General features: G+C 37.1%; 1 pseudogene; it reads right to left on the reverse strand.

Moving 5' to 3' along the window:
- Positions 1 to 16,437: 16,437 nt before the first annotated feature.
- LOC100428523 (rRNA-processing protein FCF1 homolog pseudogene) lies at positions 16,438 to 16,984 on the reverse strand (annotated as a pseudogene).
- Between the last annotated feature and the right edge of the window lie 208 nt (positions 16,985 to 17,192).

The following is a 17,192-nucleotide window of genomic DNA, read 5'->3' on the forward strand; positions in this document are numbered from 1 at the left end:
GTGATTGTGTCTTATATGATTTTATAAATAATCATATATATCTTATGATTATGCAGTGTATTTTTAAAATGTCTTCTACTAGTCAAGGAGTTACAATTGAAATAGACAATAACTGTTCTTCCTTTTAGAAAAATAGCCCATGCCCTTAACTAGATCGCTATGTGTGCAGCTTCTGTTTGTGTCATGTTTGCCAGCAAATCTAAATGAGTAATATTGAATAATAATATCCTACACCCCACTGAAGATCCCAGATGTGGATTGACACTTCTCCAATTTCTGATATTGGAAGCTCTCCTTGGCCCGCTTCTATAGTTATTAGGACAGGATCCAAGATTGGCTTCAAGTGAGCATCGTGTGGAGTCAATTTACAAACCATGCGCATAATTTAGCTACCTAGTCAAGCTGATTTTCATGGGTAAGCTGCACAGTTTTTCTAGAAGAGTATTAGGGTATCTTGACCATGATACATGCAGCACATCCTGGGGTGAATGCCCATGAATAAATGTGGCTCTAATCATACTTTTAATGTGAAAGAAAACTATCATGTAACATAACTTCTAGTAGATGTTCAATACATAATAGTTCATTCTGATAGTCATTGACAAATCTGTCAGAGGGGTTAGAATATTTTCAGGGTGGAAAGGATATAAACAACTAAGCATGTTCCAGGATTTTTGGGATAACCTGTTGAACACTGGCATTTTTTTTCCAAGATGTGACCAAGAAGGCTATGCTGAACCTATGTGAGTTCGGCCTGCCTTTCATGGCAAAGCTTTCAAACAGATGCATAGACTTTGGTGAGACACATCAAGGTGTTCCTAGAGGTATGCTATTGTCCTGTTTTTTCATGGAAAGCTTCAATTCTTTCCAACATCTCCACTCGTGGTCATCCATCTATGCTTGGAGATCTCCACAGGTATCGCACCACTCTTATTTCCACAGCTGAAAAGTTTGCTCTCCCTTTCATGGATATAAGTCCTTTGATTTATTATCTCATACATTCCATGGGTCAGAATTCAGACACATCTTAGCTGGACCTTCAGCTCAGGGTCTCACGAGGCTACCCACCAGGTGTTGGCCAGGATATACGCCTTCTGGAGCTTGGGATTCTCTGCTATACTCACACAGTTGCCAGCATTCAGAGCCCTGCAGCTGGAGGCCTTGAGGATCCTGCTTCCTTGCTGACTGTCCATGGGGACCACTCTCAGCCCTTGGAGGTATCCCATTGCTCTTTGCCACAGGCCATCTCACAGCATGGCAGCTCACTTCTCCCAGACATTACTTTTCAGGTGTTTGCATCTCCATATTTCTTTCTATTTTCTTTTTTGCAATTCCGTCTAGATGTATATTGGATTTTCATATTTTGTTCCCCTTGTCTCTTAACTCCTTTTATTATTTTTCTATCTCATTACCTCTCTAGGCTGCATATTAGGCAATTTTTTCATACCCATCTTGCAAGTAATTATGTCTTCAGCTGGGTTTAACGCTTATTTTTTTAACTTATTGACTGAGTTCTTAATGTAAACGACTATGTTTTTAATTTCTAAATATTATATATATTTTTTTCTGTTCCCAAGGTTTCCTGGCCTCCTGGTTGTTAAATGATGAAGGACAAAACCTTTAGTATAGCAGGAAAGCCTATTCAACCCCCTGACAAAGACTTCAGTTAGTTAGGCTCCTCTGAGCCCTCTTTTTGACTAGACTTCACCCTTGGACTCTGTCCTGGGGTCACTTAGTTCAGGTTTTTTTATTGTTGTTTGTTTGTTTTGGGTTTTGTTTTTTTTTTTTTTTTTGAGATGGAGTCTCACTCTGTCGCCCAGGTTGCAGTGCAGTGGCATGATCTCAGCTCACTGCAACCTCCACCTCCCAGGTTCAAGCAATTCTCCTGCCTCAGCCTCCTGAGTAGCTGGGACTACAGGCACCCACCATCACGCCTAGCTAATTTTTGTATTTTTAGTAGAGACGGGGTTCCACCATATTGGCCAGGCTAGTCTCGAACTCCTGACCTTGTGATCCACCTGCCTTGGCCCCACAAAGTGCTGGGATTACAGGTGTGAGCCACCGTGCCCAGCCCTTAGTTCAGTTTTAGTAAGGTTCCTACTGGGTCAGTTTATCAAGACTTTCCCACCCTTGATATCTGATCAAATTCCTATTTCCTTACCCTCAATACCTGAACACCTTGTCTTGCCTTCTGCAAGAATCCTTGTGAGCTGGTTTAACCAGAATCCCCTTTACCCCTGATGTTTTCTCTTTGTAATTTTTTATCCACATGCCTGCGGGACGATCTTTGGCTGTAAATCCCCATTTGTTCTTGTTGTATTCAGAATGGAGCTCAATTCTGTTACTTTTTCCCTATTGCAATACTTTTGGAATAAAATCTATCTTTGCTGCTTTAACTTCTGTCCAGCTCTGGTTTCCTTTGATATCCCTTCCCAATTTGTTTCTTTTGCACTTCAAGATTGTTTAGGACGTCGTATCCTAAGTCCTCCCTGTTCTTTACATACGCCATGCTTTTGAACATCACTACACCTTTACATTTGCTGTTCTCTTTGATGGAGATACCTTCCTCCTCTTTCTACTTATTGAACTCCTGTTCTTCCTTTAAGACCCACCTCTAAACCCTTTCTTCGTCAACTTTTCCCTGACTCCTCTTCCGTTCTGTGCTTCCATAACACCATATAAAGAACACTTTTTACATTGTACTTTAGTTACTAGTCATTTTTCTATTTCTTCCACTAAACTGTGACTACAACAACAATACCGTCCATGTCTTATTCACCTGTGTATTTCTGTCCTTTCCATTTAGTATCCGGCCCATAGTAGATATCCCATAGATTTCCTTTGTTGTTAGATAATAAAAATAAGTTCGCTAAAATTTTTCTACACTACTAAATACAGAGTATAATTAAGTAGTTAATTGTATTCTGTATTCTGTATATCCTAACACATTATACAGAGATAAATCTCTGGGAGAAAAGTATTTGTAAATGAAATTGAAAATTGAACTGCAACTTCTTATTTTCCAAGTTGCTAGATCTTACTTTTGATAAATTATCGATCATTCTTATCAGCTTTGTATCTGATCCATGACAAAACAGGAAATAATCTTTGAGTCAATATTTAATGCATTGCAGGGTTTACTATATTTAAAATAACCCTGGTATAAATCCTTTTATAAACTCGAGAGGGTTATAATATAAATAATTACTCCAAATTATAGCTTCAGAATTTCTCAGACTGTAGATATGTTATAGTAGCAAAATGAACATATTCACTCATTTCTTGTCAAAACTAACTGGAAACATTTTCTTGCAATGATTGATATACGAGGACATTGAAACCCTAGTCAGTAGTTGAGACATTTCTAATTTTACGTCACAGATTTTTCACTTATTGAAAATACTTACTGGTTGTTCACTGCTTTTCTTCTTGGGGGCAACTTATATCAAATTGCATGACTCGAAGTTTGTTCAGGTTGAGAAATTGTGTACTTATGGTCAAAATATCTTCTCTTGTCTCTGCAGCCTGTGTTTCATTTTTCTTTCTCTTTATTTACCTTATCTTTCAGATTCAATACTAAATCTGATGTCATTAAAGCGAAATTTTCTAAACAAATTTTAGAGAACTGAAGCAATTTTGTTGAAAGATTAGCTGCTACTAACACTTAAAATGTGAGCTGTCTGTGCATCTTATATAGTCATTTGAATACATTAAAATTTTGAATATCTAACAAGGAATGATTTAGTAAATTTTACATTAATAAAATAAATGTTAATTAACAGACAATACTTAAAATGACTTCAAAATGTGCATGCTAGTGTCAGCTCTTAGAAACAATAGTAAAAGCTGAATCATAAAAATGAGTCCTCAGGGTAGCTGCTTTTATGTAAACTGACCTCCCGAATGTATGAGAAATGGGAAGCATTGCTTCTTAGCTAAAATTTAATAAAATGGTCACGGAAATGTCTTTCTGTGAAAAGGTAAGTTCCTAGGCTGTTTGGACAAAGAGAATTCAAGGAAATGAACTCATCACTGCTGCTGCTTCTTGTCAAAATTTCACTGAAATGAATATAGTTCTCTTATCAAAATAAACATGACATGAATTCCAGAGCTCACTGTTCCTATCTTTGCTGTTGGAGGTGCTGTTGGATTTTCTTGCAGCTATAAATGATGCTGAACAAATGTAGGCAAGAATCTAATGAATTGTATGCCGAGCAATCACAGAACCTGCCTGCTTTTCACTATCATCCTATTTATGGAGGGATTTTTATTTTACAAAGCTATTGATACAGAAAAGTCTATAGAATTCACGATGTTTGATGAAGCCTGGCAGGAAAGTCTATCTTTTGGAGCACTGTACCCTCCAGTTTCTGTATCTTTGTTTCCTTTGAAGATGTGAGAAATTATATAGAAGGGGTGCTGTTTTAGGTAAGCTGATGGTAGTGCTAGATTATATTTAGAGGTATTTACTGAAGCACAAAGCTACCGGTGAAAGCCCCAGTGACTTATCACTCAGTAAAAAGGTGAAGTAACAGCTTTTAACTCTGAAGACACTGATGCAAGATATGAAACGAAACAACTTACCCTTTTCAGGGAGAGTATTCATATTTACCAGAAAGAACAAAAACCTAAAATACTAAGCTATTTGACTCAAAAAGGACTCAAAGCTCCAAGTCTTTGTTGAAAGTGCTTGTTCAGTGTAAAACCATTCCCGTGACTGTTTCTTTTTAATTTTTCATATTTTATTTCAATAGGTTTTTGTGGAATAGGTGGGGTTTGGTTACATGAGTAAGCTCTTCAGTGGTGATTCCTGATATTTTGGTACACCCATCAGTCGAGCAGAATACACTGTACCCAATGTGTAATTTTTATCCCTTGCAACCCCCGCCCTTTCCCCTGAGTCTCCAAATTCCAATGCATTATTCTTATTTGTAAGAGGCCAATAACTCAAATGATTTGATAAAAATCTTTTTGTGTACTCATCTTAGAAACAGAGACTAAAACTTGTTTCCAATGTATTACTTCGTGATGTTTTAAACAATGCCTCAGAAATATTTTATTTGGTGGCCATATGGAACCTGACAGTGATTTGCGTCTAAGGAGACTTATTTAAAAACTGTTCGTTTGCATGTAGAATAATTTAAGGGGGTCAGATTAAAGAGAGTTCCACACTTACGTTACTTCCATCCATTGTTTCAAGTCACAATTCAACCTTAGTTTCTGTTTTAGTTTTCTGTTTTCAATTAATAACACATAGAGCCAACTAGGCATGAGGCACTATAAGGTAAGCGAAATGGAAAGAAAGTGATTCTGCCTTTGAGGAAGTGCGATCTCACTGGGAAGAGAAGTCACAAATAATTGACTTTCTTGCTTGGTGTGTAAAATATGGTAAAGCTGGGCACGTGGTTTATAGGAGTGCTGAGGGGTATTATAATGACCATTAATTCACTAACCCCGTTGGTTTTCAATATTTGGAAAATCATTAGGCAAGCTGCAGATGAGGTGCATATAACAATAGTATTTTGAACTATTAGTTGTGTGGTTCTTAATTTAGTATTTGCTAGTTTTAAAATACTTATCCACACTGCTAGACCAAGCATCAATGCTGTCCCTCTGTTTTTGTTTTTCTAAAGATTGATTTTGGTGTAAGTAATGAGACAGCAAAATTTCAAAGAAGCATACATGGGACATTTTACCAGAGTTCATGAGAGTTGAGAATAATGTTGGTAGAAACCATTTTTGAATTAAGTACATTCATTGGTAAGTGTTCTTTTTTTTTTTTAATTAATAGATTGGAAACTAGCATTTATAAAGTTAGCTATTTGAGCATTTGTCTGACTATCCACTACTTTAGGAAGACCCTGTAAAAAGTAGAAAAAATAAGATAGAACAGAACTACATTTGTTTACCTTCTACAAATGACTTTGCTTACAAAACTCATTGGATAACTAATGCCAATGACTCATAGCTTTGAAATGAGCTCATTACTCTATTTTCAACATATTCCTTCTAATTACATGGTAAGGCATAGTCAGTGTAACCCTAAGGACAACAGCAGAATCATAGGTATACATATACTACCTGAATTTATGTCTAGGGACTAGATGTAAAATTATCCAGTATAAATTATTGTGGTCAGTATGTTTTGAGCAACCCAGAAAAGCTTTAATAAACTGCAGGAATTCAGTTGCTTTCAACCAACATGAGGGCAAAATGCACAGGCAAAATTTCTAGGACTTACGAAAGGGGACTATCCAAATCCTGTAGTTATAATATTTGATAATGAAGAAAAATGCTTTGAATATGATGGAAGAAGAAGGTAGGTATCACTTTTCTCCTATTATATTCTTGCTTAAATCAAGTTTGTTTGAGAGAATGATTTTTGGGTTGAGATGAATTTTATTTATAGTTGAAATTTTTCAGGATTAAAAAAACGGCCTTTAAAGAAAATACATACTTGATGCTAAGACTAAAACAACAACAAATAAATATCTCAGTTCTAGTTCAGGTTAATTATTTTTCTATAATTATTCATATCACTCAAGTTAATTTATTTTTCTCTAAGAAATGACTATTGAATATCCATGGACTCTCTTTCTTAGTTGGGTTTTGGGCTTATTTCCACTGCAAGATTATTTTTTATGAAAAATGTTTTGAAATTAGCTCCTTATGATCTATAAACTATCTGACTTATAACATATAAAGCAGCCACATAGGTTAAATAAAATTTTAGTGTATGTATATTTGTATGAATCATTAAGAAGAATGTAGAATTTTAAGATTTTTATAGTTAACATCATAATGCTTTAAAAATCTTTGAATTATAGCTCATAAAGATATTCCCTTATACTTATGAAATCTCTAAAACTTTGCTTTTCACATTTAAGTCATGAATTCATATTAATTGATTTTATGTATATAAAACCATCACTGTTTATTAAAGAGAACTTCATTTCCCCAGTGATGTGAAATGCCAGCTCTCTCATATGTTGTTTGGACCCATTTCTGGTCTCTTTCGTCCCATTCCATTGAGCAGTTTGGTTTTCTCTGAAATTATATCACATTGTCTTAATTCATCTAGTGATATAATAAGCTCTGCTTTTGCTATGAGGGCAAGTCTACACTCCTTTTTCTTTTATTTAATTTTACTTTAAGTTCTGGGATACATGTGCAGAACGTGCAGGTTTATTACATAGGCATACATTTGCCATGGTGGTTTGCTGCAACTATGAACCCATCATCTAGGTTTTAAGCCTCACATGCATTAGGTATGTGTCCTAATACTCTCCCTCCCTTTGCCTCCTAACCCCTGGCAGGCCCTGGTGTGTGATGTTCCCCTCCCTGTGTCCATGTGTTCCCATCGTTCAACTCCCACTTATAAGCGAGAACATGCAGTGTTTGGTTTTCTGTTCATGTATTAGTTTGCTGAGAATGATGGCTTCCAGCTTCATCAATGTCCCTGCAAAGTACATGAACTCTTTCTGTTTTATAGCTGCATCATATTCCATGGTGTATATGTGCCACATTTTATTTATCCAGTCTATCATTGATGGGGATTTGGGTTGGTTCCAAGTCTTTGCTATTGTAAATAGTGCTGCAATAAACATATGTGTGCATGTCTCTTTACAGAAGAATGATTTATAATCCTTTGGGTATATACCCAGTAATGGGATTGCTGGGTAAGATGGTATTTCTGGTTCTAGATCCTTGAGGAATTGCTACACTATCTTCCACAATGATTGAACTAATTTACACTCCCACCAACAGTGTAAAAACGTTTCTATTTCTCCACATTCTCTCCAGCATCTGTTGTTTCCTGTTATAATAATCACCATTCTAAAAGGCCTGAGATGGTATCTCATTGTGGTTTTGATTTGACTTTCTCTAATGACCAGCGATGATGAGGTTTTTTTTTTCATATGTTTGTGGCTGTATAAATGTCTTATTTTGAGAAGCATCTGTTCATATCCTTCACCCACTTTTTGATGGGGTTGGTTTTTTTCTTGCAAATTTAAGTTCCTTGTAGATTCTGAATATTAGACCTTTGTCAGACAGGTAGATTGCAAAAACTTTCTTCCATTCTGTAGGTTGCCTGTTCATTCTGATAATACTTACTTTTGCTGTGCAGAAGCTCTTTGATTTAATTAGATCCCGTTTGTCAATTTTGGCTTTTGTTGCAATTGCTTTTGGTGTTTTAGTCATGAAGTCTTTACCCATGCCTATGTCCTAAATGGTAGTGCCTAGGTTTTCTTCTAAGGTTTTTGTGGTTTTAGGTTTTACATTTAAGTCTTTAATCCATCTTGAGCTAATTTTTGTATAAGGTGTAAGGAAGGGATCCAGTTTCAGTTTTCCCAACACCATTTATTAAATAGGGAAGCCCTTCCCCATTGCTTGTTTTTGCCAGATTTGTCAAAGATCAGATGGCTGTAGATGTGTGGTGTTATTTCTGAGGTCTCTGTTCTATTCCATTGGTCTATGTATCTGTTTTGGTACCAGTACCATGCTGTTTTGGTTACTGTAGGCTTGTAGTACAGTTTGAAGTCAGGTAGCGTGATGCCTCCAACTTTGTTGTTTTTGCTTAGGATTCTCCTGGCTATACAGGCTGTTTTATGGTTCCATGTGAAATTTAAGGTAGTTTATTTCTAATTCTGCAAAGAAAGTCAGTGGTCGTTAGATGGGAATAGCATTGAATCTATAAACTACTTTGGGTAGTGTAGCCATTTTCATGATACTGATTCTTCCTATCCATGAGCACAACATTTTTTTCCACTCATTTGTGTCATCTCTTATTTCCTTGAGCAGTGGTTTGTAGTTCTCTGTGAAAAGGTCTTTCACGTTTCTTGTAAATTGTATTCCTAGGTGTTTTATTCTCTTTGTAGCAATTGTGAATGGGAGTTCACTCATGATTTGACTCTCTTCTTGTGTACTGTTGATTTATAGGAAAGCTTGTGATATTCGCACATTGATTTTATATCCTGAGACTTTGCTGAAGTTGATCAGCTTAAGGAGTTTTTGTGCTGAGAAGATAGGGTTTTCTAAATATACAATCCTGTCATCTGCAAACAAAGACAATTTGACTTCCTCTCTTCCTATTTGAATACACTTTATTTCTTTCTCTTGCCTGATTGCCCTGGCCAGAAATTCCAATACTATGTTGAACAGGAGTGGTGAGAGAGGGCATCCTTGTCTTGTGCCAGTTTTCAAAGGGAATGCTTCCAGCTTTTGACCATTTAGGATGATATTGGCTATGGATTTGTCATAAATAGCTCTTATTATTTGGAGATATGTTCCATCAATACCTAGTTTATTAAGCGTTTTTAGCATGAAGGGATGCTGAATTTTATCAAAGGCCTTTTCTGCATCTATTGAGATAATCATATGGTTTTTGTCATTGGTTCTGTTTACGTGATGGATTACGTTTATTGATTTGTGTATGTTGAACCAGCCTTGCATCCCGTGGATGAAGCCAACTTGATCGTGGTGGATAAGCTTTTTGATGTGCTGCTGGATTCTGTTTACCAGTATTTTATTGAAGATTTTTGCATCAATGTTCATCAGGGATATTGGCCTGAAATTTTCTTTTTTTGTTGTGTCTCTGCCAGGTTTTAGTATCAGGATGTTGCTGGTCTCATGCAATGAGTTAGGGAGGCATCCCTCTTTTTCTGTTGTTTGGAACAGTTTTAGAAGGAATGGTACCGGGTCTTCTTTGTACCGCTGGTAGAATTTGGCTGTGAATCTGTCTGGTCCTGGGTGCTTTTTGGTTGGTAGGCTATTAATTACTGCCTCAATTTCAGAACTTGTTATTGGTCTATTCAGGGATTCGACTTCTTTCTGGTTTAGTCTTAGGAGAGTGTGTATATCTAGGAATTTATCCATTTCTTCTAGAGTCTCTAGTTTATTTGCATAGAAGTGTTTGTAGTATTCTCTGATGATAGTTTGTATTTCTGTGGAATCAGTGGTGATATCCCCTGTATCATTTTTTATTGTGTGTATTTGATCCTTCTCTCTTTTCTTCTTTATTAGTCTAGCTAGCAGTCTATCTATTTTATTAATATTTTCAAAAAAACAGCTCCTAGATTCATTCATTTTTGAAGGATTTTTCGTGGCTCTATCTCCTTCAGTTCTACTTTGATCTTAGTTATTTCTTGTCTTCTACTAGCTTTTGAATTTGTTTGCCCTTGCTTCTCCAGTTCTTTTAATTGTGATGTTAGAGTGTCAATTTGAGATCTTTCCAGATTTCTGGTGTGGGCATTTAGTGCTATAAATTTCCCTCTTAATACTGCTTTAGCTGTGTCCCAGAGATTCAGGTACGTTGTCTCTTTCTTCTCATTAGTTTCAAAGCACTTCTTTATTTCTGCCTTAATTTCGTTATTTACCCAGTAGTCATTCAGGAGCAGGTTGTTTAACTTCCATGTGGTTGTGTTGTTTTGAGTGAGTTTCTTAATTCTGAGTTGTTCTCTAGCTGCCCTGAACATTTTTTCCTTTGTTTCAACCTTGGAGAATCTGTTGATTATTTGTTTTGGGGTTGCTCTTCTTGGGGAATATCTTAGTGGCATTCTCTGAATTTCTTGAATTTGAATGTTGGCCTATCTTGCTAGGTTGGGGAAGTTCTCCTGGATAATATCCTGAAGTGTGTTTTCCAACTTGGTTCCATTCTCCCTGTCACTTTCAGGTACACCAATCAATCGTAGGTTTGGTCTTTTCACATAGTCCCGTATTTCTTGGAAGCTTTGTTCCTTCGTTTTCATTATTTTTTCTCTAATCTTGTCTTCACACCTTAGTTCAGTAAGTTGATCTTTAATCTCTGATATCCTTTCTTCTGCTTGATCGATTTGGCTATTGATACTTGTGTATGCTTTACAAAGTTCTCCTGCTGTGCTTTTCAGTGCCATCAGGTCATTTATGTTTCTCTCTAAACTGGTTATTCTAGTTAGCAGTTCCTGTAACCTTTTAACAAGTTTCTTAGCTTCCTTGCAATGGGTGAAAACATGCTCCTTTTGTTCAGAGGAGTCTGTTATTACTCACCTTTTGAAGCTTACTTTTGCCACTTCATCAGTCTCATTCTCTGTCCTGTTTTGTGCCCTTGCTGAAGAGGAGTTGCGATCCTTTGGAGGAGAAGAGGCATTCTGGTTTTTGAAATTTTCAGCACTTTTTTTCTGGTTTTCCCTCATCTTTATGGATTTATCTACCTTTGATCTTTGGGGCTGATGATCTTTGGATGGGATTTTTGTGTGGGGATATTTTATGCTGACGGTATTGCTTTCTTTTTGTTATTCTTCTAACAGTCAGGTCCCTTTTCTGCAGGTCTGCTGCAGGTTGCTGGAGGTCCACTCCAGATCCTTTTCACCTGGGCATCACCAGTGGAGGCTGTAGAATAGCAAAGATTTCTGCCTGCACCTTCCTCTGGAAGCTTCATCCCAGAGGGCCACCAGCCTGATTCCAGCTGGACCTCTCCTGTATGAAGCGTCTGTTGACCCCTGTTGGGAGGTCTCTCCCCATCAAGAGGCACAGGGGTCAGGGACCCACTTCAGGAGGCAGTCTGTCCCTTAGCAGAGCTGGTGCACTGTGCTGGGAGAATCCCTCTTGTCAAGATCAGCTGCTCTCTCAGAAGGTACTTTTGCAATGTGGAGCCAGGTACTGCTGAAGGTAACGTCCTACTCTCCTACAGAAAGTGTGTAATAGGGTGTCTATTTTTGCTATTTATATTTCCAAGCAACAGTATCCAGTTCCATTTCTCAGCTTCAGGAATGTCCTGGAGTCTTAGCTCTGAATCTTCTAATACCAGCAGGTCACAGAGCGAAGGAGGCTGAGGCTATGGCAGAATCACCTAGACCTCCTGGAGCAGAGGACACAGGGCCGTGAAACCCTAACCCCAAGCTCCTTTTTTGTGTTCTGTTTTGTTTTTGTTTTTGTTTTTTGAGACAGAGTTTCGCTCTTGTTGCCCAGGCTGGAGTACAATGGCATGATCTCTGCTCACTGCAACCTCCATCTTCTGGGTTCAAGCAATTCTCCTGCCTCAGCCTCCCATGTGGCTGGGATTACAGGTGTCCACCACCACACCTGGCTAATTTTTGTATTTTTAGTAGAGACAGGGTTCCACCATGTTGACCAGGCTGATCTCGAAATCCTGACCTCAGGTGATCCACCCACCTCGGCCTCCTAAATTGATGGGATTACAGGTGTGAGCCACTGTGCCTGGCTGCTCCTTTTTCTTTATGAGTGTCTTGAATGTACTTGACACTGTTATTCTATAAACATTTTAGAATCAGCTTATCAAATATTACAGCAAATCCTATGGTGATTTTGCTTGGGAATGCACTGACTCTTCACATCAATTAGGAAAGAGCTGACATTAAGAGTATCTCTTTATTCACAGATATGTAAGATTTTCATTAGTTTATCATTTGGAATATCTTTTAATGCTTGCATAATTTTCTCCATATAAGTTTTGAAATGTTTTTTAGGTATCTTCCTAGCATTCTTACAATATTTGTTGCTGTCACAAATGTCACTTATACAAGACTTTTTTCCTAATTGTTGTTTGATGAGATATAAATACACAAATAATTTTTGCATATTAATCTTATAACCAACCACCTAGCTTTACTTTAATCAATTTCTACAAATTTTAGTTAGATTATTTTGTGTTTTCTCCATTATATCATCTGTGAATAATATGTTTTGTCTCTTCCCTTCACATCCTTAGTTTCCCATTATTTTTCTAGTCTGATGCTGCTAGTTAGACATTCTAACTGAATGTTAATTTGAAACTATTGATTCTTTGCTAAATTTCTGTCTTTGAAAGTGATGCTTCCAATATTTCATCATTAATGATAACATTTGCTGTAGGCTATTGGCAGATATCATTTATCAGATTAAGTTCATTTCCCTTCTCATTTTGCTAAGAACTTTTCTCCCAAATCAGTGTCTATTTTTTATCAAATTATTTTGACAGGTTTTAAAATTTAAAGAGTTTTTATTCTGAATCAGTGTCTATTTTTTCTCAAATAAGTTTTTCTCTCAAGATGATCATATGGTTTTCCTTCCATTTTCTGTAATTTTATTTGTAAGAAATCATTTGTGAATTTCTGGCATAATGATAAATTGCTCTTAGTAGATCGTGTAGTTTATAAATTTTTAAATTTGGATTGGCAATATTTTCTTTAAAACTTTTGTTTGTATATTTATGAATGAGAGAGACTGGCCTGTCATTTTCCTTTTTTTTTTTTTTTTAAACTCTCCTTATCATATTTTTGTATCAAGGTTATACTGGTCTCATTGAATGATTTGGGCAATATCCTCACCCTCTAGTTTTCCATTATCTGGAAGACTTTATATTAGATTGAAGATATAATATCATCAAAAGTATATTAGAGCTTGCATGTTAAATAACTTGGGCCTAGAATTTTTCTTTATTTCAGCATTGATCAATTTTTATAATAATTTGAGGGCTATTCAGACTTTCTACCTCTTGATTAAAAGTTTGTAGTTCTATTTTTTATAAATTTCTCATAATTTCCTAAGTTCATACATTTATTGGCAAGCCTCTCTTCTATTCCCTCATTTCTCTTTTTCTAGGACTCTACTCAGAGCGCTACTTTGGATTGAACATTTTCATTCAATCCTACATGTATATATCTCCATTTTCATATTTCTATTCCCCTGGCTCTCTGCTCTTGTTTTGTGGGTAATATTTCAGATATACCTTTACTGTTACCTCTTTGGCTATGTTTTTTCTGCTATTTAACCTCTTTAATTAGTGTTTGCTTCATTTCAGCCATTATATTTTCAATATCTAGAAGTTCCATTTGGTTGCTTTTCTAGAATTCCCTGCTTATTTATGAAAGTCTCTTGTGGCTTGGTCTATCAGAGAATTCAGTTTTTATGTTTTCTACATTGGCTATTCTACATTTTGCGTCTGACAATTTAATTATCTTAAGGTTTTTATGGGCTAAATCTTTTTTTTTTTCTCTTTTTTCTGCTGCCTCATTCATTATATCTTGTCTCCTTATTTGCTTGATAGTATTTAGAAACTTAAGATTGACTTTGGTCTGGGAATAGTGTGGCCTTACATTGGGAATGCTTTTCTTCAGCTTTTGTTTCTGTTAAGGGTCTCTGGCGTATCATAGATCTAGTTGGACCTTTTAGGGTATCCTAGCTTAAGATAGGCATTTCAGCTTCAGCTTCCTTACTTCGTTGTCGGCCAAAAGTTTAATGTATAATTGCAGTAGTATGAAGGGCACCTGCTCGTATTAAAGCCACCTGTTTGAGGAGCAATCGCATTTCTCTCACTTGCTTACCTCTCACAGCACGCACTTTCAGCTACTTAAGTCCTTTTGAGGGAGGGAGAACAGCTTTCCCCTGCTTCCTGGAGCTCAGCATGCTCTGGAAAATATGTTATTCATCATTTAGTTGTGTTTTTGTAGGAGACCTTCTCAGAGAATTCAGTCTCCAGCATTGCCAGATGTAGTTACTCTTGCATGATGTTTGCACTAGTGTGGAATTCCTTCAGCTATTTGAAGATGTGATACCAGTATTTTCTAGCATTTATTTATTTTTGCTCAAAAGTTTGCTGCCAAGGCAATTACTATTCTTTGGTAAGTAAATGGTTTTACTTTATGGTAACTTTTCAAATTTGTATTTTACCATGTCATTTCTAAGGTGAACTTTAAAAACTCCAGCCTTGGAATTGGATATCCTTTTGATTTTACATCTCCTCTCTTCATTTTGAAAAAACATAAAAATCAGTCATTACCTCTCCTGTCATTACTTCTCTTCTATTTTTTGGCAGGGAAAAGAAGTGGTGGAGGCCGGGCACGGTGGCTCAAGCCTGTAATCCCAGCACTTTGGGAGGCCGAGACGGGTGGATCACGAGGTCAGGAGATCGAGACCATCCTGGCTAACACGGTGAAACCCCGTCTCTACTAAAAATTACAAAAAACTAGCCGGGCTAGGTGGGGGCGCCTGTAGTCCCAGCTACTCGGGAGGCTGAGGCAGGAGAATGGCGTGAACCCGGGAGGCGGAGCTTGCAGTGAGCTGAGATCCGGCCACTGCAGTCCAGCCTGGGCGATAGAGCGAGACTCCGACTCAAAAAAAAAAAAAAAAAAAAGAAGAAGAAGAAGAAGAAGTGGTGGAGAAAGTCCTATTCAGTCTATCTTGTAAATTTTCAACTATTTCCCGAGTCTGTAAACTGTCTTCTTTCTTCCTTCATCTCTCTCTTTCTCCCTTCCTTTCCTTCTTTTTTTCTTTCTTCCTTTCCTTTTATTCTTTCTAAATATTTTAACCTCTGCCTTCTGTTTGTACTGAATATTTTTTTCTAAAAATATGCCACTTTTTATTGTAAACTGACAATTTATAATTGTGTAAATTTATGGGTTACAAAGTTATGTCATAATCTATGGATACAATGTCAAATAATTAATTAAATCAAGTTAGTTAACATACCCATCACTTTAAATACTTAACATTTTCATGTTAAGAACATTTGAAGTTTACTCTCATAGCAATTTTGAAATGTGTGACACTTTTTTATTAACCATATTCACCACACTGTGCAACAGAACTCAGAAAAAAGTATAAGACATATTCTTCCTAGGATTTTGTACACTTTGATCATTATTTAATTTTTTTTTTTTTTTTTTTTTTTTTTTTTTTGAGAAAGAGTTTCGCTCCTGTTGCCCAGGCTGGAGTGCAGTGTCGTGATCTTGGCTCACTGTAACCTCTACCTCCCAGGTTCAAGCGATTCTCCTGCCTCAGCCTCCCAAGTAGCTGGGATTACAGGCACATACCACCATGCCTGGCTAATTTTTGTATTTTTAGTAGAGATGGGGTTTCATCATATTGGTCAGGCTTGTCTCGAACTCCTGACCTCAGGTGATCCACCTGCCTTGGCCTCCCAAAGTGCTGGGATTACAGATGTGAGCCACTGAGCCTGGCCTAAAATTTTTAAGTGAGACAAAGTATCAATTTCAAAACAGCATACGAAAGTGAGCATTTTTTTTTTTTTTTTTTTTTTTTTTTTTTTGAGACGGAGTCTCGCTCTGTAGCCCGGGCTGGAGTGCAGTGGCCGGATCTCAGCTCACTGCAAGCTCCGCCTCCCAGGTTTACGCCATTCTCCTGCCTCAGCCTCCCGAGTAGCTGGGACTACAGGCGCCCGCCACCTCGCCCGGCTAGTTTTTTGTAATTTTTAGTAGAGACGGGTTTTCACGGTGTTCGCCAGGATGGTCTCGATCTCCTGATCTCGTGATCCACCTGTCTCGGCCTCCCAAAGTGCTGGGATTACAGGCTTGAGCCACCGCGCCCGGCCGAAAGTGAGCATATTTAACCATACTCAGCACATAATAAAGCAAATGGGTGAATGGAAGCTACATATCACGCTACGGAATGTTTAATGAACTGGAAACAACAGAAAGTTGGTCGAAGAAAGGCATATAAGAGTTAGAACCTAGGGGCTCCATAGTCACCTGACATCTATTCAGAGTTTTATCTAGGTTAGAAATGTACATGTTAGGAACTCCAGGATTCTTTTGGATTCTTTTTTAAGGTCCTTGTCAACCAAGGACACAATGTAGCACTTGTGAGTTACTCTCTGTGCTAAGTTGTCATCTGCATAGGTTTTTTTGTGTGTCCCCGGTAATCATTCAAATATTAGATCCTTAACAATCCTTAGAGCTACCTGATACTTCTGCCCTAATTCCCCAATTTCAGCCATTACACAGTTATACAAGGGATAGACGTGTATACAGACAGTCCAACATTGACTACACTATTTTAATGGAAAAGTTGATAAAGCTGGTATCAAACAGGATGTGGTAAGGTGGACTCAGCGTGTATTGTATTGGAAAAATAACCAAGAAGGGTGTTGAGGAACTTTTCTTTTCTTTAGCATGCCGGGATACTATTTTTCTTTCTTTTTAGGTTTCAGTCTATCCTATTCTTTAAGCCTCTGATCTCTGAGACTGAGCATTCACTTCATGGTCACATACTTCCTGTTTAATTTTGCTTCTCCATGTTCATGCCACACTCTTGTGTCTCCTATTATTATCTTTAAACTGAATTATTCCTTTATTCAACAGTACTATATATGGCTTATTAAATTTTAATTTCAATGATCATATTCTTAATTTCCAAAAATGTTGATTGGTTTATTTTTATATCTACCTGTTCACATTTTGTAATATCTATTTTTGGTT

The sequence above is a fragment of the Macaca mulatta genome, chromosome 2, assembly GCF_049350105.2.
Source record: "Macaca mulatta isolate MMU2019108-1 chromosome 2, T2T-MMU8v2.0, whole genome shotgun sequence".
Classification (NCBI taxonomy): Eukaryota; Metazoa; Chordata; class Mammalia; order Primates; family Cercopithecidae; genus Macaca; species Macaca mulatta.